Here is a 21910-nt window from a genome sequence, read left to right on the forward strand (position 1 = left end):
CAGCCTCCTGGCAGAGATTATAAGTAATATTAACTATGAGTAACTGCTTATATCTTATCAATGTACACTATGAGTCCATTGTGGCTTTTATAATTCCTCTTGTATATAGAAAATAAACACTTGCCCAATAACATTCATATTATTTACATGTAGAGGGTATAGTGAACTGAAGAATATGAGAAGAAGAAATTTAATTCTTATTAAAAATCCTCTCCAAGACAGAGATGTTGTCCTTAGTGGACAATAGAGTGGACACAGTGTTCCTGGGCCGTTTGGTTGAGCAGTGATTCTTATTATTATCGTGGAATAAAAGAATTTTCCCACAATATAATAACGCATATATTTGAAACCCCCAAGCTTAATACATATTATAAGAAACACCAGAAGCCTTCCTATTAAAATGGAGCTTCAAGAGGCATAGCTTGTAGTTTTAGAAATCATAGCAATAAAGTTCAAATGTATCCATTTGTAAGTGAAATTATTAAAAATCTGGAAAATACAATAGAGTCAACAACAAAAAATTAATGTAGCTAATCCAAGTACCTCATTAAAAAAAATATGGCCTCCTTGCTGGTCTACAAACAGAGCAATCCATCTCTTCCCATCTGGATATTTTCTCTGACTGTCCCCCAAGCCTGGAATGTTTTGCCTTATCTCCTCCTCCAGTCTTCCTTTAAGTCCTTTCTAAAATCAGATCTCTTGCTGAAAGCCTTTCCCAAACCCTCCTAATTCTTGTGCCTTTCCTCTTTTAATTGCTTCTTACTTCCTTGTACATAGTTTGTTTGTCTATATTTATTTTCATGTTGTCTCCTCTATTAGACCATGGGCTCCTTGAGGGCAGAGATTATCACTTGCTTCTTTTTTGTATTCCTAGCACTCAGGTCAGAGCCTGGTCTATAGTAGCATTTAATAAATTCTTATTGACTGATTGAATAAATATAAATTTAGTTCTATTTCTGGATGCTCCATTATGTTTGATTGATCTAATTCTCTTTATTGAAAGGATTAGTAGTTTTTCATAATTATTGCTTTTGAGAATCAGTAGCCTGATTGGCTTTCACTGTTTTTTTCCCCCATAATTCTTCTTGGTATCTTTCTTAAGCCATCTTCCCAGGTGAAATTTCTTATAAACTTTACTTAGTTACATTAAATAGTCTAATGTGACTTTTATTGATTTTCCACTAAAGCTAGTTTGGAAATACCAATTTTTCCCCTTCGTTTGTCTAAATAAACTATGAGCATGCTATTTTCCTCCATTTACTATTTTTTTTATTTCTTTCAAAATAAGTTCTGGTTGTGCAGGTCTTTTATATATCTTGATAAGTTAGCAGCCAAATATTTGATACATTTCATCATTTTTGTAACAGGTAATTTTTTTTCTAACAGTTTTTTAAGATTCTTGGTGGTGAAATGCAGAACTACTATTGAGTTTTATAGATTTGTCTTCTATCCTATATTGGTAAAATGTGTTGTTGTTCTATCATTTCAGTAATGTCTGACTGCATGACCCCACTTGAGGTTTTCTTGGCAAAGATACTGGAGTGGTTTGCCATTTCCTTCTCCAGCTCATTTTACAGATGAAGAACTGAGGCAAACAGTTTTGAGTGACTTGCCCAGGGTCACACATAAAAAGTGAGGCCAGATTTGAATTTAGGAAGATGAGTCTCTATGTCATGGGGTACATGTTGGGCATCAAATGTTGTGGGGTGTAATGGAGAATCCCTGGGTTCGGGAAGGATACCTTTTGTAAGAATACAAGACTCCAAAACTTAGCTTAAAAGTAAAAAGAGAGATTTATTAGTAATGTAGAATTTTTGCCAGGAAGACAGCATGAGTGGAACAACTCTGGGGGGTTGCTCCCAGAATGCTTCAGTTCAGGAGTTTTTATATTCTTTACAACAGTGAGAGGACGTGATGTTGTGTCATGGTGTGAGGTGATTCTAGAATGGTAAACACTCAGGCATTTGGTGGGGGTATTTGGTTATGTGACCAGGCTCTGCCTGAAGACCCTCATAGTTTAGGGAACAGATGGATGCCTGAGATATAGCCCAACGGTATCAAGGTGTAGCCTGGAGGTGCATCTCTATATCCATCTCTAACTAAAGGAGGATCCAAAGATGATAATAATCTCAGGGTCTTATAGAAAGTTATCAGATGTTCTTGGGTTAGTGGCATGGGCATTGTACCCCTAGAAATTCAGGCAAACTATTATCAAGGAAATTCCTTTATTCCCTTTCAGCCTTGTGTCTCCCAACCCAAAACAATCTGACCTTGAGGATTACCCTCCTTTGATTGGTCCAATGATTTGGGATGGACAAAGAGACACATCTTATTCATTTATCCTCCAAATCACTGAGAACCACCCCCATGCCTTCTGGCAAACTCCCCCCACTCTTTGTTTCAGTGCTTATCACTCTAGAGTCAAGTCTTCACTGTTGTAAAGGATATAACCCCCCCCCCCCAAGTGGATGTCCTCTGGGGGACAGCTTTTCCATCCATGCTGTCCTCCCAAGGAACAGCTACCTTCCTATTCTCCTGGCCATTCTCAACATTACTTTCCAAATTAATAAATTTCTTTTTTTACTTTTAAGCTAAGATTTGGAGTCTTGCATTCTTGCAAAAGGTATCCTTCCTGAACTCCAGGGGTTCACCTCTGCAATTAGGAGTCACAAGGACAGAAGGGATCAGGGGAATTTCCCTGTTTACATTTTGCCTGGGTTAAGGGAGTACAATGCTCATGCCATCTACACCTGGCACATTATCATCTGTACCACCTAACTGCTGCATTAGTAAAATTACCTGGTATTTTAAAAAAGAATAAAGAAACAGAGTGAGCAAATAGAATAGAGAACCCAGAAATAAAGGCCAAAGATAGAAAAGATTAGCATTTCATAATGCCACACTTCAAAACACTGAGGACTTGAATCATTGATTTAATAGTAAAAAAAAATATTTTTTTTAACCCTCTCAGGGAGTAAGGAGAGGACAGAGGGAGGGAGAGAATTTGGATCCCCAAATTTTAGAAAATATATGTTTGGAAATGTGGAACCTAGAAAGAGTCAGAATTAAAAATCCAGACCCCTGTATGACATTATAGTGAAACAGGCATGTCTGTAGGAATTCCTAACTTACAGACCTTTGGTTTCCAGACATCTCTCCCTTATCTGAAGTAATTCCTTCCTTCCAGACCTCCCCGCCTAATCTGAAGGAACACTTACCTTCCAGACCTCTCCCCTGAAGGAATGTCTACCTTGAAGACATCCCCCTATCCCATCCCCTGCTGCCTACCACTCTATAAAAACCCAGCTCAGCACTACTCGTGGTCACACATCAGCCTTTTGATATGAGACCCTTAGTTTAAACTAAGATAATAAAGTCCCTTTGCATCTTGCATTGTTGGTTCACTCATTTATTGGGATAATTCTCCATGCAAATCAGAAGTTATTAATTGTAACTGGGGAAAAAATACATAAAATGTTTTTAAGCTGCTTAGGAAAACTGGATCTCTGTAAGGGAAGAGGATTTGGATGTAATAGTCATACTATATACAATATTCTGTTCTCACTAGATTGTTGATCAGAATAGAAACATAAGAAACAATAATTTAAAAACTGGAAAAACAAAGAATCTGTGTATGTTTCCATTTTGAAGAGAAAGGACATTTTTAGTATTCAAAGAAAATAAAAGTGATAGATGTGTCGACATGGAATCTAGAGTTCCCAAACTTGTAGCTTAGTGAGGTATGATGAACCCCAAGTTTAGAAATAGTTTGTAGGTTGAAGACCCCCAAAGCTTGTGCTTGTTTCCTGTTCCCATGAGAATCCACCCTGAAGGAAATCTCAGGCTAGCATTTGCAGACTGAATAATGGACCCCAGGGTAAATGCTAAATACCCTTTTGTCCTAGAGACCCAGTCCCAGGAAGACACACCTGGGCAGGAACTATCCTTTAGTATCCATTGTGTAAGCAGTCCCTTTCCCCTACACCCTAGCCTCTAGCTATGATCCCTTTCTCTAGCTTGATTGTATCCTGTCAATTGTCTTTCCCAATGATCTTCCCTGGATCTTCCCAAATGGTATATAAGTTCCCCAGTTTCCTTTGTTCCTGGGAGTCTTCATCTAGCGTGGTGGTACTCCCAGGGGGATCAGGGAGCAGAGCGAAGCAGTGTTCATTTAGACTCTGTACAAGGCGCAGCTCTGCATAAGAGGCCAAGTAGCCCTCATCTCCCTTTCCCTTGATTAAAGAGTGGTTTATGACTATTTAATAGCTCTGCGTTTTTTTCTAAGTTAACAGGTTCAAATGTTCAAAATAAAATTATCTTATCCATTAAAAGTTATATTTATAAAAATTAATAAGCACAGAATTTCAGCTTTGAAAAGACTTTAGCAGACATCTAATCCAATCTGCACCTTTTCAACTTGAAATCTGGAGACCCCAAGTTTGTAGCAACTTGAAATCTGGAAACCTCAAGTTTGCCCTTGTCCCATGAGAGTTCACCTTGAGGGAAGTCTCAGACTGCCAGTTTCAGACAGAACAAACCTTAAAAGTATTTGATCACCAGCTTAGGTGGGGCTAGCCAATCTAATCAAAAGTATTCTTTTAGCCTTAGAAGTTTCCCCCATTGTATCGAGATCCTTCCCAAGAAGACCAACCACTGGTCAGGATCCATCCTTTTAGTATACATTGTAAGTAGACCACTCCCTGATACCTCAGCCTCTGGCTATGGTTTCTTTCCCAAGCCTGTCTGTGTCCTGTCTGTATAGTTTGAGCTTTTCATTTCCTTTTAACCATGGTAATGTCAATCAGTCATGCTTCCCTGTCCTTAGTTCCCCAAAAGGTAGATAAGCTCCCCAAGTTCTATTGTTCTTCAGAGGATGATCTAGCACCATGGTTATCCTCTCAGAGATACTGTTGCCAGAGTGGCAGACTCTGTGTGGCGGCTGAATATTGAACACTATCTCTTTCCTGTTTAAAGTTTTGGTTTTTCTGACTACTTTGGTAGTTCTGTGTTTTTCCCATGTTAACCTGAAAAAGAATCCTAACTATAAAATACATGATAACTACTTGTTCAATTCTTCTTCAGTCATGTCTGATCATTTATGACTCTACTTGGGTGGGGTATGCTTGGCAGAGATACTATTGTGGCTTGAGCTGTCCTTTCTGATTACTGCTATAGAATAATAAACTTCATACTGTTAACTTGGAAAAAACACAGAACTACTCAAGTAGTCAGAAAAACCAAGTCTTAATTCAGGAAAGGGATAGATCTGATATTGGACCACTACACAGAGCCCAACACCAAGAACTTTACAGGGTCAACACTCTGGGACTCTGAGGAGGTATCCCTGGAAGGATCTCTGCAATTGAAGAACAGCAGAACTTGGGGAACTTATATAGCTTTGGGGGAACTAAGGACAGGGAAATATGATTGATTGACATTACCATGACTACAAGGAATGAGGAAGCCCAAAACTGCATTCAGAGAGAGACTGATGCTTTACAATGGATACAAAGGAAAGGGTCCAGCCCAGGACTGGGCTACCTGGGCTACTTGATATAAAGAAAAACTACAAGGACAAAAAGATATTTAACATTGATTTAGATCTACTAGTTCCACCCAGTTGGGGTTATTAAGTCCTTAAGGTCTATTATTCAGTCTGGAATGGCCAAATCTGAAACCTCCCTTGAGGAGAATTCTCAGGGGAACAGGCAAACTTGGGGTTTCCAGATTTCAAGTTGACAACACTTATACACATATATATAGGTGAAAATCAGGGTAGTATCAGTGGAAAGTGCTGTGTTTTTCATTCCTTATCTTGTTTGATTCTAGCAACAACCATATGAGGTAAGTGCTATTGTTTCTCCCATTTTACAGGTGAGGAAACTGAGGCACCAAAAAAATTAAGTGACTTGCCAAGGGTCATATAGCTAATAAGCCTCTAATTGGAATTTAATCCATGGTCTTTCTAACTCCAAATCTAATACTTTTAGATAGAGGTACTATATCTCAATGCCTGTCAGTTAAAATTAAAAGGCAAAAAATATTGGGAAAACATTTGGATTAAGTATATCTAAAAGATCTGACATCCAGCATCTGAAAGGAACAGATATATATAGCTTTTTAGTGTTGTGGCTATTTGGCCAGGCCTACAATTTTAGTTCCCTCCAAGTACAGAATAAGCAACTTATCTGTAGTTAAGAATCTAAGAATAGCTTACCAAAATGATGACCAATATAGAAGTGTTTTGCATGATAATACATATATAATCCAGATCAAATCTCTTACCATTGCCAAGAAAGTGAGAGCAAGAGAGGGAAGGAGATAATTCTGGTCTTATAGTTTTGTAAAACATATGTTGAAAAGTGTTACTACATGCAATTGGGAAAATAAAATATCTTTGAATAATAATTTTAAAAAGAAACGTGAGAACTAAGAAAATGAGATAGGAAAAAAAAAATCTTAAGAGTAGCCTGTGGCACTGAAAGCTTAACTGAGCTATTCATAACCACACAACTACCAGGAATCAGAGGAAAGACTTGAAGCCATATCTTCAGAGGATTTCTCTCTAGCCACTAGACTTCACTGCCTCTTAACATATAGAGACCTATAAGAATAATAGTATAAATTTTCCAAGGGAACAATGGTTAAAGAACATGAAAAAGTTGTTAGTAACCATAAGAGAAGATTAATGAATGAAAAAGGATTTAGTTAGAATTTACTATGCCCCAGGCACATAATCAGAGAAATGTAAATCAAGACATAATTAAGTGCCTCTTTAAGTTTAAAATAAAGGATATTTTAACTTCTTAACAACTAGAATGACAAAAACATGTATTTTCCCCCCTTTTTATCTAGTGTTGGTAGGAATGTAGGGAAAAAATGTAAGGTTGGAATTTGGACTTATAAAAAGTTAGTGGGATTCATGGCAGTTAGTAAATGTAAGGTTGGAATGCAGATTTATGGCAATTAGAGAACCATGACCCCTCTGGGCCCCTTCCTGGAACCAGGTGCAGCCCTCCACCCAAACCAGAGATACCCTGTTATCTAGCTTAAGCAAACAATCTTCCGGGATTGTACCCCCTTGAGTGGACAATCGACAGACAGAGACACTCTTTTCCAAGTGAATTACAATCAGGGTGAGTGTGTGATGTGTGGCTGATGGGGAACCAATCATGGGATTAGGGCATACAACTAAGTGGCCCCGTTAACCCTGCCAACTTCGGGACTTGTATGAAGGGGGCCTATGTCAAGTCCATTCCCAATAAGTGATTTGGTTCTGTTTGTTTCTGAGTGTGGACCGGCCAAGTACATGGTTCCTGGATCCCGCAAGGGACAGGTCAGAAAGGTTGGGAAGTGCTTGTAGTTGCAGCTGCCTTCCCGACACTCTCCCCTGGAAAAGTAAGAAACATGGCCAAAACGGAGTGAAACTTATGAACAGAAGTTAGAGGCTTCCGGGCATTAGGAATAAAAAGGGGATTAAAAGGCCCCCTGGGGTGAAGATAAAAAGAGGTTGGAGGCCCCGTGGGGCAGCAGACACGCTGCAGACTGGGTCTCTTTGGAAGAGTGACTCCCAGTTGGAAATCCATCAGGTTTAAACCATCCTTAGTTTATCTTTTTGTGTGTACTGTCTGTGTCTGTATCTTTGGTGTTATTTCCGTCCTTACCATGGGCCAGGGCTAGTCAACTCCTCTGGACCTGGTACTTGCCCACTTCCCTGACTTCAAGGCGAGGGCTCACAACCTCTCCCTTGAAGTTCGGTGGGGAAAACTGCAAACATTCTGCAATCCCCCATTTATATTTCAAACCTCCCAGACTTTAGTACTGGAGAGGCTGTGCCTGCTCCTGCAGTGGACTTTACATCTGAATGGGGAGGGGATTTAAAAGTACAAAGTTCTTTCCTTAAGAAACACAGTCAGCCTCATGAACGGCTCACTTCCAATCCCCTCTGGGAACAGATAGCAGTTTTGTCTAGGTGCTACAAGAGCATTTTGTTAGAAATCACAGCCAGAAAGAGAGACAAGTTAGATCTATCAGAGTGTAAGGCACAGGGAGAGTAAAGGGACAAGGAAGTCAGATCACAGTACCTGAGCTCAGCACAGCTTCCTCAGTTAAAGGGGCAGTGTGCTGAAACTGTTTTAATGAATTTTCTCACTGCAAATATTTCTTTTTAAACATGGATCCTAAAGCACTGATTTTTTCCTTTTAAAGCATGCTTGTCACAAAGTTGTATGTTCTGTTTATTGTTATCTTTGTCATAGTCTCATCTCTATGTATTCTTAAATTGAACACTTACAAAAAAAAGGGGGGGAGGGAGTTGGAAGATTGAACTTCCCACTGTCAAAAATCCTCAGCAGAGGACAAAAAAGCAAGTATCTGTTCAATGATTTTTCCTATTTCCTCCTTTGGATGGGCCCTCAAAGGAGCAAAAAAGAGAAAAATTCAGAGCAGAAAAGGAAGATTTTTACTCCACAGTTAGAGGTAATTTTCACTTAAGATTTAATTTTAAGGGTTGATGTATGCAAATCTGAAGGATTGCTAATGATTTTTGAAATGGTACAATGTAATTTTATTTATTGTAGTAACTGTCAGTCAAATGTGAAATATTAGCCATATTTTATTGAGCACAAAAACTCATGGTTAGAAGTTTGTTAGCCCTTGGTTTCAGTGAATTTGAGAATTGTCTAAATGTGGTTAATAGCCAGTCTGACACAGAGAGGGAATGTTTATTCTATAAGGAAAGAAATTGTACTGGCTACTTTGTAGATGTAAAAGTCATTCAGAAAAATTTATAATGTTGTTATTGAGAACTTATTCTAAATTTTAACTTGGGATTTTTCAAAATGAGATGTTCTTTTAATATATGTGCTGTCAGAACTAACAATAGGTAATTATATTACGCACAAGAAGTTTTTAAAGAGGTTAATCTGTGCATGGGATTTAATAATACAGGTACTAAAAATTTGGTATTTTGGAAAAGATGGAATTTCTTTTTTTTTTTTAAACCCTTAACTTCTTTGTATTGGCTCATAGGTGGAAGAGTGGTAAGGGTGGGCAATGGGGGTCAAGTGACTTGCCCGGGGTCACACAACTGGGAAGTGTCTGAGGCTGGATTTGAACCTAGGACCTCTCGTCTCTAGGCCTGACTCTCAATCCATTGAGCTACCCAGCTGCCCCTGGAATTTCTAAATAGTGTTGTATTTTACTAGTGTTGTATGAACTGTTTTTAAAAATGTGTACAATGTATAAGAAGGAGTTCGTGATCTAGAGATTGACATGTATTTAGACTCAAATTGCTAGGAAGTAATGGTGAATGAATACAAAATATGTATGCATTTGGACTATAAAGAGAATTAAGTTTTTCACCTGAATAGCTTAAGAATATATGATATGCAAACTGTATGAAATTAACAAAGGAAATTTGACCAGCCCAGGAATCTAATAGGGTTTGACATAAGGATTACATGCAATTAAATATAGTACCTTTCCTCTTTTGCAATAATGGTAAAGGAGGAGAAGCCAGAGGAAATAAGAGTAATGGATAAAGAAATAATAGGTGGGAATTCTAGTGCAAAATAGATACAACAAAAGGTAAATCAGAATAATACTGATGGGATTTAATCAGTTATGTAGCAATGTTTTGAGATAAAAGAAAACTAAACTGGAGGTTCTATTGTTTTAAACAGAAGTTTGAAAGGAATAAGAGTAAATAGCTTTGAAATTCAGTTGTTTACATATTGAAAGATTACTAAAGGACTTAAAGTTATTTGGAAATTGTGGAGTTCAAACTAAAGTTTGTTGAAAATAATTTATTATGAAGATTTTGATACACGCAAAATTTTAAATTGTGGTGATCTTACTTGTTAAAAAGAGATAAGAGACAAGGTTGTTAGATAATAAAAACCTAAATCAAGCCAGGCAGCCTTAGGATAGATTGTTTACAAGCTATTAAACCCTTCCTTGCAAACAGGAAGGAGAAAGAAAGATTGTTCCACTTTGATACTTAGGAACTGATATAGCAACACAATATATAATAAGTAAGATCTTAAAGAGTTTAAAGATGAGTATATTTTAATTGTATACTTCAGAGGTTTCAAGGAGATGTTCAAGCAAGTAAAAGTTGATAGAAAACTCATGGATATCTTGTAAAACAGGTGGTTAGAGAGGCAATTCTAGGGCTCAACCTGGACTGGACCTCTTCTGACCATCTAGGCTACTAATCCTTGAGTGACACAATGATGGCATGAGCCAGTGACAGCTTTGACCTGTACATGGAACCCCTCACTATGTGTCCCTTGGGACATGAGGAAATGCTTTCCCTCCCTGCCTTCCCTTTTGGAGCAAGTTCCCATAATCAGCACTTAATGCAAATTGCAAAATTAATGTTTCCATCTCCCCAAACAACCTATCAGGTTAATAATTGAAAATTATCAAATTGTTAGGGAACATACTTTGAGAAGTAGGTGAAGTTTAGTGATAGATGACTTGTAGCTTGCAGCCTTAATTTACCACAACTGAAGTTTGGATTTTGAGCTTGGAAATATAACCCAAAGCTTTCTGGATTTCCTCCAGAATCTGGGATAAATAAATTTACCTGTAAAGTATTGTTATTCAAGTATTTATAGATGCCATATTAATGTGAGCTTTGCAAAAGGATATTTTTTTAACAGAAACATCACATGCCAACTCTGAGGACAAATTAGGAATCAAATTTCTTAAAAGGTTGAATTCCTTTCAGAGGATGATTTCTGGAGATAAAATCAGTTGGCTAAGATACCCAAATGTTAATGTTTAATATCAGTTTCTATTGTGCTAATTTTCTCTCTTTATATCTGGTGTTATAGTTTTTGCCCCAGTCCTGGGTCCTATCCTTCTGCCTTAGGGATGGACGCTCCCCCTTGTGACCTATCTGCCAGTCTAGGGAAACAGTCTCTGGTCTCCCAGCCTTCAGGACCCTGGCATTTGCTGCAGAGATACCCCTGAAGACTCTATGCCCACAGCTCCTCCTCCTCCTCCTCTCAAGGATTCTATGCCCCTTATCAGCTTGAAGAAGCTACAGAAGATTGAAAACATTATCCCTCTTCCCTTAGATATTTGGAGGAGGGGGGAGACGGCATGGGACATTGTGAGAAATTGTACCCCAGAAACAGCATAGAACACTGTACCCCCATAGTGAAAAAGTTTTTTTCAGTCAAACTATAGGCAGGAAAATTCTTTTGCTTCCACTATGTATCCTTACCTGCCTAAATAGACTAATGATCTTTGTCAAAGATTATATCAACACTGTATAGCTTATGGTCCTTCGGCACCAATACTGGACCAATCCCCCTGCACTTTCTGTCTATGATGACACAGATATTCAAGAAACATTTCTTTATGATCCAACTCCAAAAGTGGGGAATGGGGGATCCCTGTATGACATTATGGTGAAACAGGCTTGTCCACGGGAATTCCAAACTTGCAGACCTCTGGTCTCCAGAGCTTAACCTTATCTAGCTTGCAGACCTCCCCCTTATCTGCAGGATAAGGTTGAACTCACCTGGTCCTCTATTTCAAGGCTAGGTACTTACATGGGGAATAATACCCTGAGAAACCTCCACTGTCTGCATACCCAAGTTCTCGAAGGAGCCAAATTCCTCATCCCCCACTTTGGGGCTAGGTGGGCCTGCTCTGTGACTGGACTCACCCCCTGCATTTCTGTAGCTATGCTTAATCAGACTAAGGAGTACTGCCTTCTCATCACTGTCCTCCCTTGTATCCTGCATACAGCATTAACTGCCCAACTGATGGTCTTATGTCAACAATATATACCCTTAGCAGAACCCAAATCACCCTAAGGGAAAGATTTCCCACCTTACAAAAAGAAAAAGTGGGGAATGTAATGTTGGAATTTGGACTTATAGCAAGTTAGTGGGATTTATAGCAGTTAGGAAATGTAAGGTTGGAATGCAGATTTATGGCAGTTAGAGAACCATGACCCCTCTGGGCCCCTTCCTGAAAGGAGTTGCAGCCCCCACCCGAACTAGAGATACCCTGTTATCTAGCTTAAGCAAACAATCCCCAGGGTCTATATAACTGCTGTAATCCTTCCCCCAAGCACGGCTCCTATTTCGAAGCAGTCCTAGCCACAAGAGCTAGTAATAAAGTGTCTCCTGTAAACTTGCATTGTCTCTGAATCTCCATTCTTGGGTCTATGATTCCGAACCCTAACAACAGGACACTAAACTGCATACTCTTTACTCAGTAGTGTCTCTGCTAGGCATATACCCTAAAGAAGAGGAAAAGATCCCAAAGGTACAAAAATATTTTTAGCAGTATTTCTTGTACTTGTTGCAGCAAAGAACTGGAAACTGAAGGGGTGCTCAAAAACTGAACAAGATTATGGTATATGCCATATGACCTGATGAAAGAAAAAAATTCACACAAACCTGGGAAGAATGTTATGAACTGAAGCAGAGTGAAGTGAGCAAAACCAGAAAAATGTATATAATTACTACAACTTTCCAAAAAAAAAAAAACTCTCTAAAGTCTGATCAATGTAATGACCAACCATAATTCCAGAGGATTCATGATGAATCATGCTACCCATCTGCTGACAGAGGTGTTGTGAGGGTAATTTGAGGAAAGGTGTTTGGGATAAGGGAATTGAAAGGAGGATGATTGGAGACTTGGTAAGTGGGTAATCTCGGTTACAGGTAGGCTGGGATTAAAGGAGATTCAAGGTATAATAGGACTGAAGTCAGGAGTATAACACAGAAGGGAAACAGAGATCTTCTTGGGAGAAAGAAGCTAAACTAAACAGACTAATACAGCAGGCTTTCAGACTGGGACTTAGACTCAAACACAAGCTAAGGGAAATAGACTAGACTGAAATTAACATACGGGCTTTAGTTAATTTCACAGGAAGGGACCTATTTTGAAGTAACACCTTCCTTCAAGATGGATGCCCAGCTTCTCTCTAAGTCCAGAGTATGTTGTCTCTTTCCCTCTTCTTCCCTCTTGTTAACTAATAGACAAATTACACTAAATAGGACTATTGAAACACAAAGGGTTTATTTATTTGAAGGATGTTATTAGGAAGGTGGATTAAAGGAAAGCCCTATCAGTTATCTCAGGAACCTCTGGTGGGGAAGGGAAGTGAAGATGAATCTGAATAAGGACCTGCCTTACTCAGTTTTACAAAATGCTATCTAAAGGGAATAAATGATGATTTGATTAAATTATAGATAATGCTGCCAGTTAGATAACTCTTCACAGATTTAACTCCTCTCTAATTTCTCTCCTTATGAACTCCACAGCCACTAAGGTAAGGGAGGGAAGGCAGGGTGGTATTAGGAAAGGAAGATATAAAGAGTCTATCTAAAATAATAATTTCTTAAGTAAATATATCAATGCTAGGCTAAATTTCAATATTGAAGCTAGATAATCCAAGAGCTCGCTCACTGACTTCCTCCCTCCATGGAAGATCCAGTCAACTGCCTTCTCCTCAAGATTCTAAAAGCCCAACTGCTTTTGGAACTCAGCCAAAGCTAGAAAAAACTATAACCCCCAATTCTGTATACTACAGAGGCAATGCACTGGAGGTACAAAGCGACACATATATATTATATAAACATGTCATGTCAACGTGAGGGTTTTTTTTTTTTTTTGCTTTTTTTTGTTTGTTTGTTTGTTTGCTTGACTGTGCTGATTTATCAGAGGGCAAGATGGAGTTTCTTTAATGGTCATGGGGAAATTTGAGAGAGAAAAGGGTGAGCTGTAGTGATACCATAAAGAAAAAATAAGAAAATAGGGTTATTGAAACATTAAAATGAAAATGTACAGAAGAAATTATAAGAATGTTCAGAGAGAGACAATGATAGTCTTGAAATTAATAGTATTGAACTGATTATATGTTTTTTAAAAAGAACAAACTATATATGAGAGATTTATAGTTTCATGTGTATTTTATATGGAGGTAGTCATATTTGTGGGTTTAACAAATTCAGAATAATAAGTAAAAATTATTTTTAAAAAATTATTTGTAATTAAATTTCATGGTGTCATATACAGTTATCTCTTGGTCCTTCTTTGTATGAGATGATCATGTTTATTGAGTTCGTAATGGTAATTTTTCAGGTAGCTGTGTGAATGATGAATTAGAGAGTCAAGAGCCTTGAAGGGGGTAGCTAGATGACTCAGTGGATAAAGAGCCAAGCCTAGAGAAGGGAGATCCCGATTTCAAATCTGATCTCAGACACTTCTTAGCTATGTGACCCTGGGCAAGTCACTTAACCCCATTTTCCTAGCCCTTACCCTTCTCTCTTAGAGTTGTTACTAAGACAAAAATAAAGTTGTTGTGTTTTTTTAAGGGTGGAAGTTGTAGGTTTAGATTCAGTGCAAAAAGTTCTGCTTATTAATCTATTGACAAGTAGAATGGGCTATTGCTGGAGTTCCCAACTATTGAAAATCAAGATGACCATTTAAGATGTGATAGATGGGGTTCTCAGTGGCCAGGCATGAGTCAGATTAGATGATTCCAAGATGTCTTTAAACTCTTCTGTGATTCTATAAAGTAGGTAAGTAACCCTATTCATAACTAGGCCCCAGGACTGAGGTCAGTTACTCAACAAGCATTTATTAAACACTTGCCATGGCTGTCAGGCACTGTGCTAAGTCCTGGAGATACAAAGAAAGGCAAAAAGACAGAACCTGCTTTTAAGAAGCTCACAGTCTAATGGAGAAGACAGCACTCAAATAACTATGAATGTGCAAGATATATACAATATAAATAAAAGGTAAACTAAGAGGGAAGGCACTACTATCAGCATGAAGAAAAATGTTATGAGGGCATAAATTGGCAGGAAGGCATTGTAGGGAGGGGGAAAAGTAGAAAAGAACCTAATTTTACAAGGGATTTAGAATAAATTAATGTTATTAGTAGAGCATTGAGGTGGCGCAGTGGATAGAGCAGCAGGGCTGGAATCAGGAAGACTTCAGTTCAAATCCAACCTCAGATATTTACTAGCTGTGTAACCCTGAGCGAGTCACTTACCCTTGTTGCCTCAAGTTTCCTCAACCATAAAATGAGTTGAAGAAGGAAATGGCAAACCACTTCAATATCTTTGCCAAGAAAACCCCAAATGGGATCACAGAGTCAGACTAGAACTGACTGGATGAAAATAATGCTGTTATTAGTGCAAAATTCATTTGCTCTGAATTCTTTTGTCATTGAAATGAAAAAAGAAAAGAAAAAGATTAAAAATAAAGGGATTATTTCAGTAAGTAGGATCTGAGGGCTTGGCAACTTTCTGTGAGGTATACTTTTCTTTCAGGAGCTTCAATCAGGGTAAAAATAAGACTTCCTTCAATTAGTGCCTAAGTTCATATAGATAAATTGTGTCATGTTTGATTTCAGAAATTTAAGGATGGAATTTGCAGGTACCAAAGGCTGATTTACCTTTATTTTTTGTCTCTGAATTCCTGGGTCACTTCTCAGGCAATCTTATGATTGTGACTTTGGGAAACCCCCTCTAGATCTCAGTTTATTCATTTGTAAAATGTTGGAGGGATAGTTTGAGTAGATGACCTCTCTAATACCTTTCAACTAGAAATTCTTAGGATATAAATGTCTTCTGTCAACAAAGTGTTTTATATGATAAGCTATCTTTAGTAAGCACAATTTTATCTAGGTAATGGGGAAAATTTTTTTTAAATCACATCAAATTTACTAGGTTAGTTTTCCATTTTAAAACTTATACATTTTTTTGTGGGTTTTTTTCCTGTCATTTCAGTCAGGTCCAAATTTTTGTTACCCTATTTAGGGTTTTCTCTTTTTTCTTTTTCTTTTTTTTTCACACATAGATACAATTTTTTGAAACCATTTTCTGATATTTTGAGATCCATGTTTTCTCCCTCCTTCCCAACCCTTCTCCCTTCTCAAGATGACAGGTAATATGAAATAGGTTGTACATGTGTGATCATACAACATTTATTTCCATGTTCATGTTATGAAAGAAGACACATTGCTTAAACTAGGAAAAATTCATAGAGGAAATAAAGTGAAGAATAGTATGCTTCATTCTGCATTTGGATTCTGTCAATTCCTTTTATGGCAGTGGATAGAATTAATTCATTCACAGTTGATCATCATACATTATTATTGTTACTGTGTACAATGTTCTCCTGGTTCTGCTCAATTCACTTTGTATCACTTCATAGAAGTCTTTCCAAGTTTTGGGGGGATCATCTTGTTTGTCATTTCTTATGGCACAATAGTATTGCATTGCAATCATATACTACAACCTGTTCAGCCATTCCCCCATTAAAAGATATCCTTTTGGTTTCTGGTTCTTTGCCATCACAAAAAGAGCTGTTATAAATATTTTTGTACAAGTAAGTCCTTTTCCCTTAACTTTGATCTCTTTGGGATAAAGACTAGTAGTTGTATTGTTGGGTCAAAGGTATGCACAGTTTTATGACCCTTTGTGCCCCATTTGGGGTATTCTGGGTAAAGATACTAGAATGGTTTGCTATTTCCTTCTCTAGCTCATTTTATGAATGAGGAATTGAGGCAAACTTAGTTAAGTGTCTTACTTAGAGTCACACAGCTAATAAGCATCTGAGATAACATTTGAATCCAGATCTTCTTGACTCCAGACTCTATGCTATATCTACTATCTCACCTAGCTGCTTTTACTCACATTGTATTTGTTTAATTCTAAACTGTTTTCCAGAATGAGCAGACATATTATTCACAGCCTCACCAAAAATGTCTTTATGATACATCACTAGATTCCCAAGACTTCATCTGATGTTTTAAACGGACAGAGTTGCCTAAATGGTTAATATACCCTATTCCCCCAAATGAGGACCTCCTTAACAGAAGAGTAGCATCATTCAATTCAATCCAATTCATTTGGCATTTATTAAATGTCGGCCATGTGGCATATATTATACTAGCATTTGGGACCCAAAGACATCCTGAACCAAAAAGAAAAATTCTCCCACGCCCTGAAGGTGCTTAGGTTCATATTCTAAATATGGTCAGAGTTTACAGGAGCACCAGTATTCTGAGTAGTAAAAGCCTACTTAATCCAGCAAAATGATTTCTTTAGATTTTGTCTTTCCTCATCCACATTTATGGAATGCCACTGATGAAACATGATTCCCTCCTCCTGGCAGAAAGATGAAGGACTCAGGATACAGAAGGAGATGCACTTTTTAGACATAGGCAAAATGGGAATTTGTTTTGTTTCACTCGGTGTGTGTGTGTGTGTGTGTGTGTGTGTGTGTGTGTGTGTGTGTGTGTATCACCACCAGAGCTTTGGGGTTTTCCCCACTATGGGCAAATGATTGAAGGAGGAGAGAGAAGAAATGAGATTTTTGTTCATTAAAAAGATTTAATTTCTTAAAGATTTTAACTTTTCTCTTTTCCTTTTTGTCTAGCTGAAAATGCTTGGAAAAATTTCTCTCTTAAAAATATTGAGAAGGGAAAAGGGCAAAACTACTTAGTAAAGGAATGGTATGGTTAGAAGAGAAGCAAGCCAGGCAAGGAAAGATTAGCCAGCAAATCATCTGTCCCTTGTTTATTAATAAACCCAGGATTAAAGTTCAGCAGAAAGTAGGACTGAGCAAAAGGAAAAAAGGAAAGAATTAAACTATTCATTCCACCTGACTGGTTTTATAATTTCCTGAGAACTAGATTACAAAGAAGGTGGCAGTTCTGTGTGAGATCTAGATTTCTTTTTTGGGGAAATAAAAAGAAAGTGGGAGGGACAGCAGGCACTGGTTCAGTGAGCAGATGATTCAGAATATGATGATGTTCTCAGCTAATTATTTCCTAAAATGATGATGATAAAGTTATTAGTCATTCCAACAGACTGAGATTGAGAGGAGAGTAAATAGATTGGAACAAAAGGTTTTCCTAACCCAATAAAGTTATACTGGGAGGGGAAAAACAAAAACCAAAAAACCTTCCCACTGGAACCCAAATCTGAAGTCATTCTGTCATTGGGAACATGATACTGGGAGGGTTCATGAAACTGCCCTGCCCACAGCTCCAAGGCATTACTTCCTGTTGTGTTTTGAGACAGCTGTGGTTTGTTGTACTAAGGCAAATGGACCACAGAGTCCAGCATCTGGCAATTGTTATTGATACAAGTCTGACATCACCAGCAGCCCACAAACCCTTTTCTTTCCACTCATCCATTAGAGACATCTGGCTCTTCTGGCCACCTTTAGAGCTCATCTTCTGTAGGAGTGCTTCCCAGTTTTATCTCAATCTCCACTGCTAGTATCTTCCCTCTAAAATGACCTTCCATTTACCCTGAGTATATCTTGTATTTTCATAGTTTTCTTTCCATTATCTTAAAATTTAAACTTCTTGTAGGCAGGGGCTGTTTTTGACCTTTCTTTGCATCCCTGGTGCTCTGCTCATAAGTGCTCAATTGATATTTTTTGATAAGGAGGAGGATCTGAATTTACCCTCCCCCATACACATACAGACACATTCATGTTGAAGCAAGTCTTTAAAAAAAAATCCTAAATTAAAACAACTCTGAGGTACCACTTCACACCTATTAGAGTGACCAATATGACAGCAAAAGAAATTAATAAATGTTGGAGGGAATGTGGCAAAATTGGGACATTAATGCATTATTGGTGGAGTTGTGAATTAATGCAACCATTCTGGAAGGCATTTTAGGATGACATCTAAAGGGCTATAAAAGAATGCATGCCCTTTGATCCAGCAATACTACTACTAGGTCTGTGTCCAAAAGAGATAAAATAAATGGGAAAGGATCTATTTGTACAAAAATATTTATAGTTGTTCTTTTTGTGATGGCAAAGAATTGAAAACTAAAGGGATGTCCCTCAGTTGGGGAATGGCTGAACAAATTGTGGCATATAATGGTGATGGAATGCTATTATGCTATAAGAAATAATGAACTGCTTGATTTTGAAAAGAACTGGTAAGACCTATGTGAACTGATGTAGAGTGAAATGAGCATAACCAGAGGAACATTATACACAGTAACTGAAATATAGTGGAACAATGAAATGTAATCGACTTTGCTACTAATAGTAATACAATGATCCAGAACAATTCTGAGGGATTAATGACAAAGAATGCTCTCTATCCACCTCCAGAGAAGGACCTGTTGGAGTAGAAATGCAGATGAAAACATGAGTTGTCTGTTTGGATATATAATTTGGTGTTTTGGTTTTATAAGATTATTCACTTATGAAAATGAATAATATATGGAAATATGTTTTGCTCGGTAATACATGTATAACCCAGACTGAATTGCTTGTCAACTCCAGGAGGCAGAAAGAATGAAGAGAGGGAGACAATTTGAATCATATAACTTTGGAAAACTTATGTGGAAATTTGTTATTAAAATAAAATGAAGAGGGGCAGCTGGGTAGCTCAGTGGAGTGAGAGTCAGGCCTAGAGACAGGAGGTCCTAGGTTCAAACCCGGCCTCAGCCACTTCCCAGCTGTGTGACCCTGGGCAAGTCGCTTGACCCCCATTGCCCACCCTTGCCAATCTTCCACCTATGAGACAATGCACCGAAGTACAAGGGTTAAAAAAAATAAAAGAAAAGAAAATAAAATGAAGAAAGAAAATTCTAAAAAATCTTTATCTTCTGTTTCGGAAGAAATACTAAATATTGGTTCCAAGACAGAAAAGTGGTAAGAGTTAGGCAATTAAGATTAAGTGACTTGCCCAGGGTCACATAGCTATGAAGTACCTGAGGCCACATTTGAACCCAGGACCTCCTGTCTCTAGGTCTGACTCTTTATCCACTGAGCCACCCAGCCGCCCCTGAACCAAGTATTAAAAAAAAAAAATCCACACTATCAGGCATTACTATTTTTTCCTTTGCTTTTGGATCTTTGCAGTACTTATTAGGGAACTCAGACATGTGCGGATTCCAGCAAAGCGCAGCAGAGATCCAGCGGCCTCTTTAAGCTCCTCATCAATTTCCTGACATGACTCTCTTAGGCTTCTTGATGGGCCGGACTTTGTCAGAGGTAGTTGCACAAAGTTGTGATACATAGCCACTGTCTCCAAGAGAGTCCTCTTCATACTCAATGTCTGTATCTTCTTCACTGTGAAATCCTTCATGCCATCACTTCCTGCAAGGTTATTCTTTGGGATAAACTCATACACCTCATCAACAGAAGATAAGGAAGACCCTGGAGCAGGATGCTCAGCGCTGTGTTGCTATGCTGCTTGCGCTGTAATTGTGATCCTCCTTTGGATCAATATTGTTGACTGTAGAATCATTATCTTGTAAATTTATGGTACTGGGATGGTTAAATGCACTAACAAAACTCCTTTTCTTTTGCAAAGCTGTTTTGAGTGGCAGGGGCTTCTCACATTCTAAAATTCCTTGTTCAATTGATGTATTTAAAAGCATCATTGCAGTGGCTGCATCAATATCAGATTCTTTCAGAGTTCGAACTTGGCTCTGCTTTAGTATGGAGGTTATACGATGAGGTGGTGATGATCCATTTTGTGGTGATGCAGGAGGGGTGTAAAATGCAAGTGCTGAGGAAAAAGGCTGCTTCTTCAATGCTTGTATAAGATTGGGTTTATATTCTGGATCAACACACCATAAGGAACCTTTTCCATTCACCTTGCCATGGCTTCTTTCCACTTTCTGAAAACATTTATTCAATGAAAGGTTGTGTCTGACAGAATTCTTCCAACCTGTTGGTGCTGTAGCAAATATGGAAAGCATTCGAGAATCCAACTGTAGATTTCTTTGACTGGCAGGCATTTATTTGGAGAATGTTCAATAGCCATATAAATGAGAAGACTAAATGAGTAAGGGGGTTCTGAATTCCCTGATTTTTTTTCTGTGTTCTGGTAAGAGGGTGCAAAAGATGGCACATTATCCCCCTCAATGTCATATATTGGACTAACAATAGGAAGACCTTCACTTCCAAGGCTGAAGTTTGTTAGAAGTTTAGTATTTTCATGAAGCAGGTTCAAGTTTGTAAGCTCATCATCTGCTGATTCGCTGCCCACTAAAGTAGCTTTTGGCCTGGCAGCATCAACTGCTTCAGGCAAACTTCCCATTCTGTAAATCTGGCTTAATGCTGCAACCTTTTCTGTTCCAGGAGTTTCTGCTCAATTACCTGGAGTCATTCCAGTTACGGGACCCATTTAATCCTATGGCTCTCCTCCATTCCCGCTCGTGTCTGTCCCAAGCCGAGTCCCGATAGGCACCCGCTCCCTCAGCAGCAGAAGCCCCCGCCCCCCTCCCTCAGACCCCGGACGAACTTGCGAGGAGGGGGCGGGGGAGAAGAGGGCGCGAACCGTGAGCCCCTGAACCAAGTATTAATGTTCCACTTATGGTTTCTCATTCGTAGTAACTTCAATTTCTTTAGCTCTTGAGAATGAACAAAGCATTCTGCTCACAAATAAGGGTCTCGTGAGAATGGGAGTAGGTCTTTACTCTAAAAGAGGCACCTATTTGTGTCCCTCCCTTCCAGCAATTCCTATTGCCCTCTTTAAAGATTATTGAAGCTTCAAGACAATTGAGAGGGCTGGTGGCTAGTGACCTATCAGCAGGACGTGAGTTGAAAGGTCAAATGGAAAGGAACATTGTGGGTTTATCCTCATTCATACTCTGATATACTGAGCAGCTAGAAGTGCTTTCTCTGAGGTGAGGCAAAAATGAAAAGAATTCTCTTGCCTGCACTCAACCAAGAAGGACTCTCCAGAAGGAATAAAAAGTACACACTAGACACGGTTTAAAGTTTAGTTCGTATTATCAACATTTTCCCCATCACTTTCTTAAATATAGACAGCTAACAAAATAAATGAGGCCTTGATTTTTAGCATTCAATGATTTTTGAGGTGTAAATACTCACACTGAAAACTTATAAGTCAGCTCTTGGGAGTCAGTCCAAGCTG

General features: G+C 38.4%; 1 pseudogene; it reads right to left on the minus strand.

Moving 5' to 3' along the window:
- Positions 1 to 19852: 19852 nt before the first annotated feature.
- Positions 19853 to 21157, minus strand: LOC123231443 (annotated as a pseudogene).
- Between the last annotated feature and the right edge of the window lie 753 nt (positions 21158 to 21910).

Source organism: Gracilinanus agilis, chromosome 1, assembly GCF_016433145.1.
Source record: "Gracilinanus agilis isolate LMUSP501 chromosome 1, AgileGrace, whole genome shotgun sequence".
In the NCBI taxonomy this organism is placed as follows: domain Eukaryota; kingdom Metazoa; phylum Chordata; class Mammalia; order Didelphimorphia; family Didelphidae; genus Gracilinanus; species Gracilinanus agilis.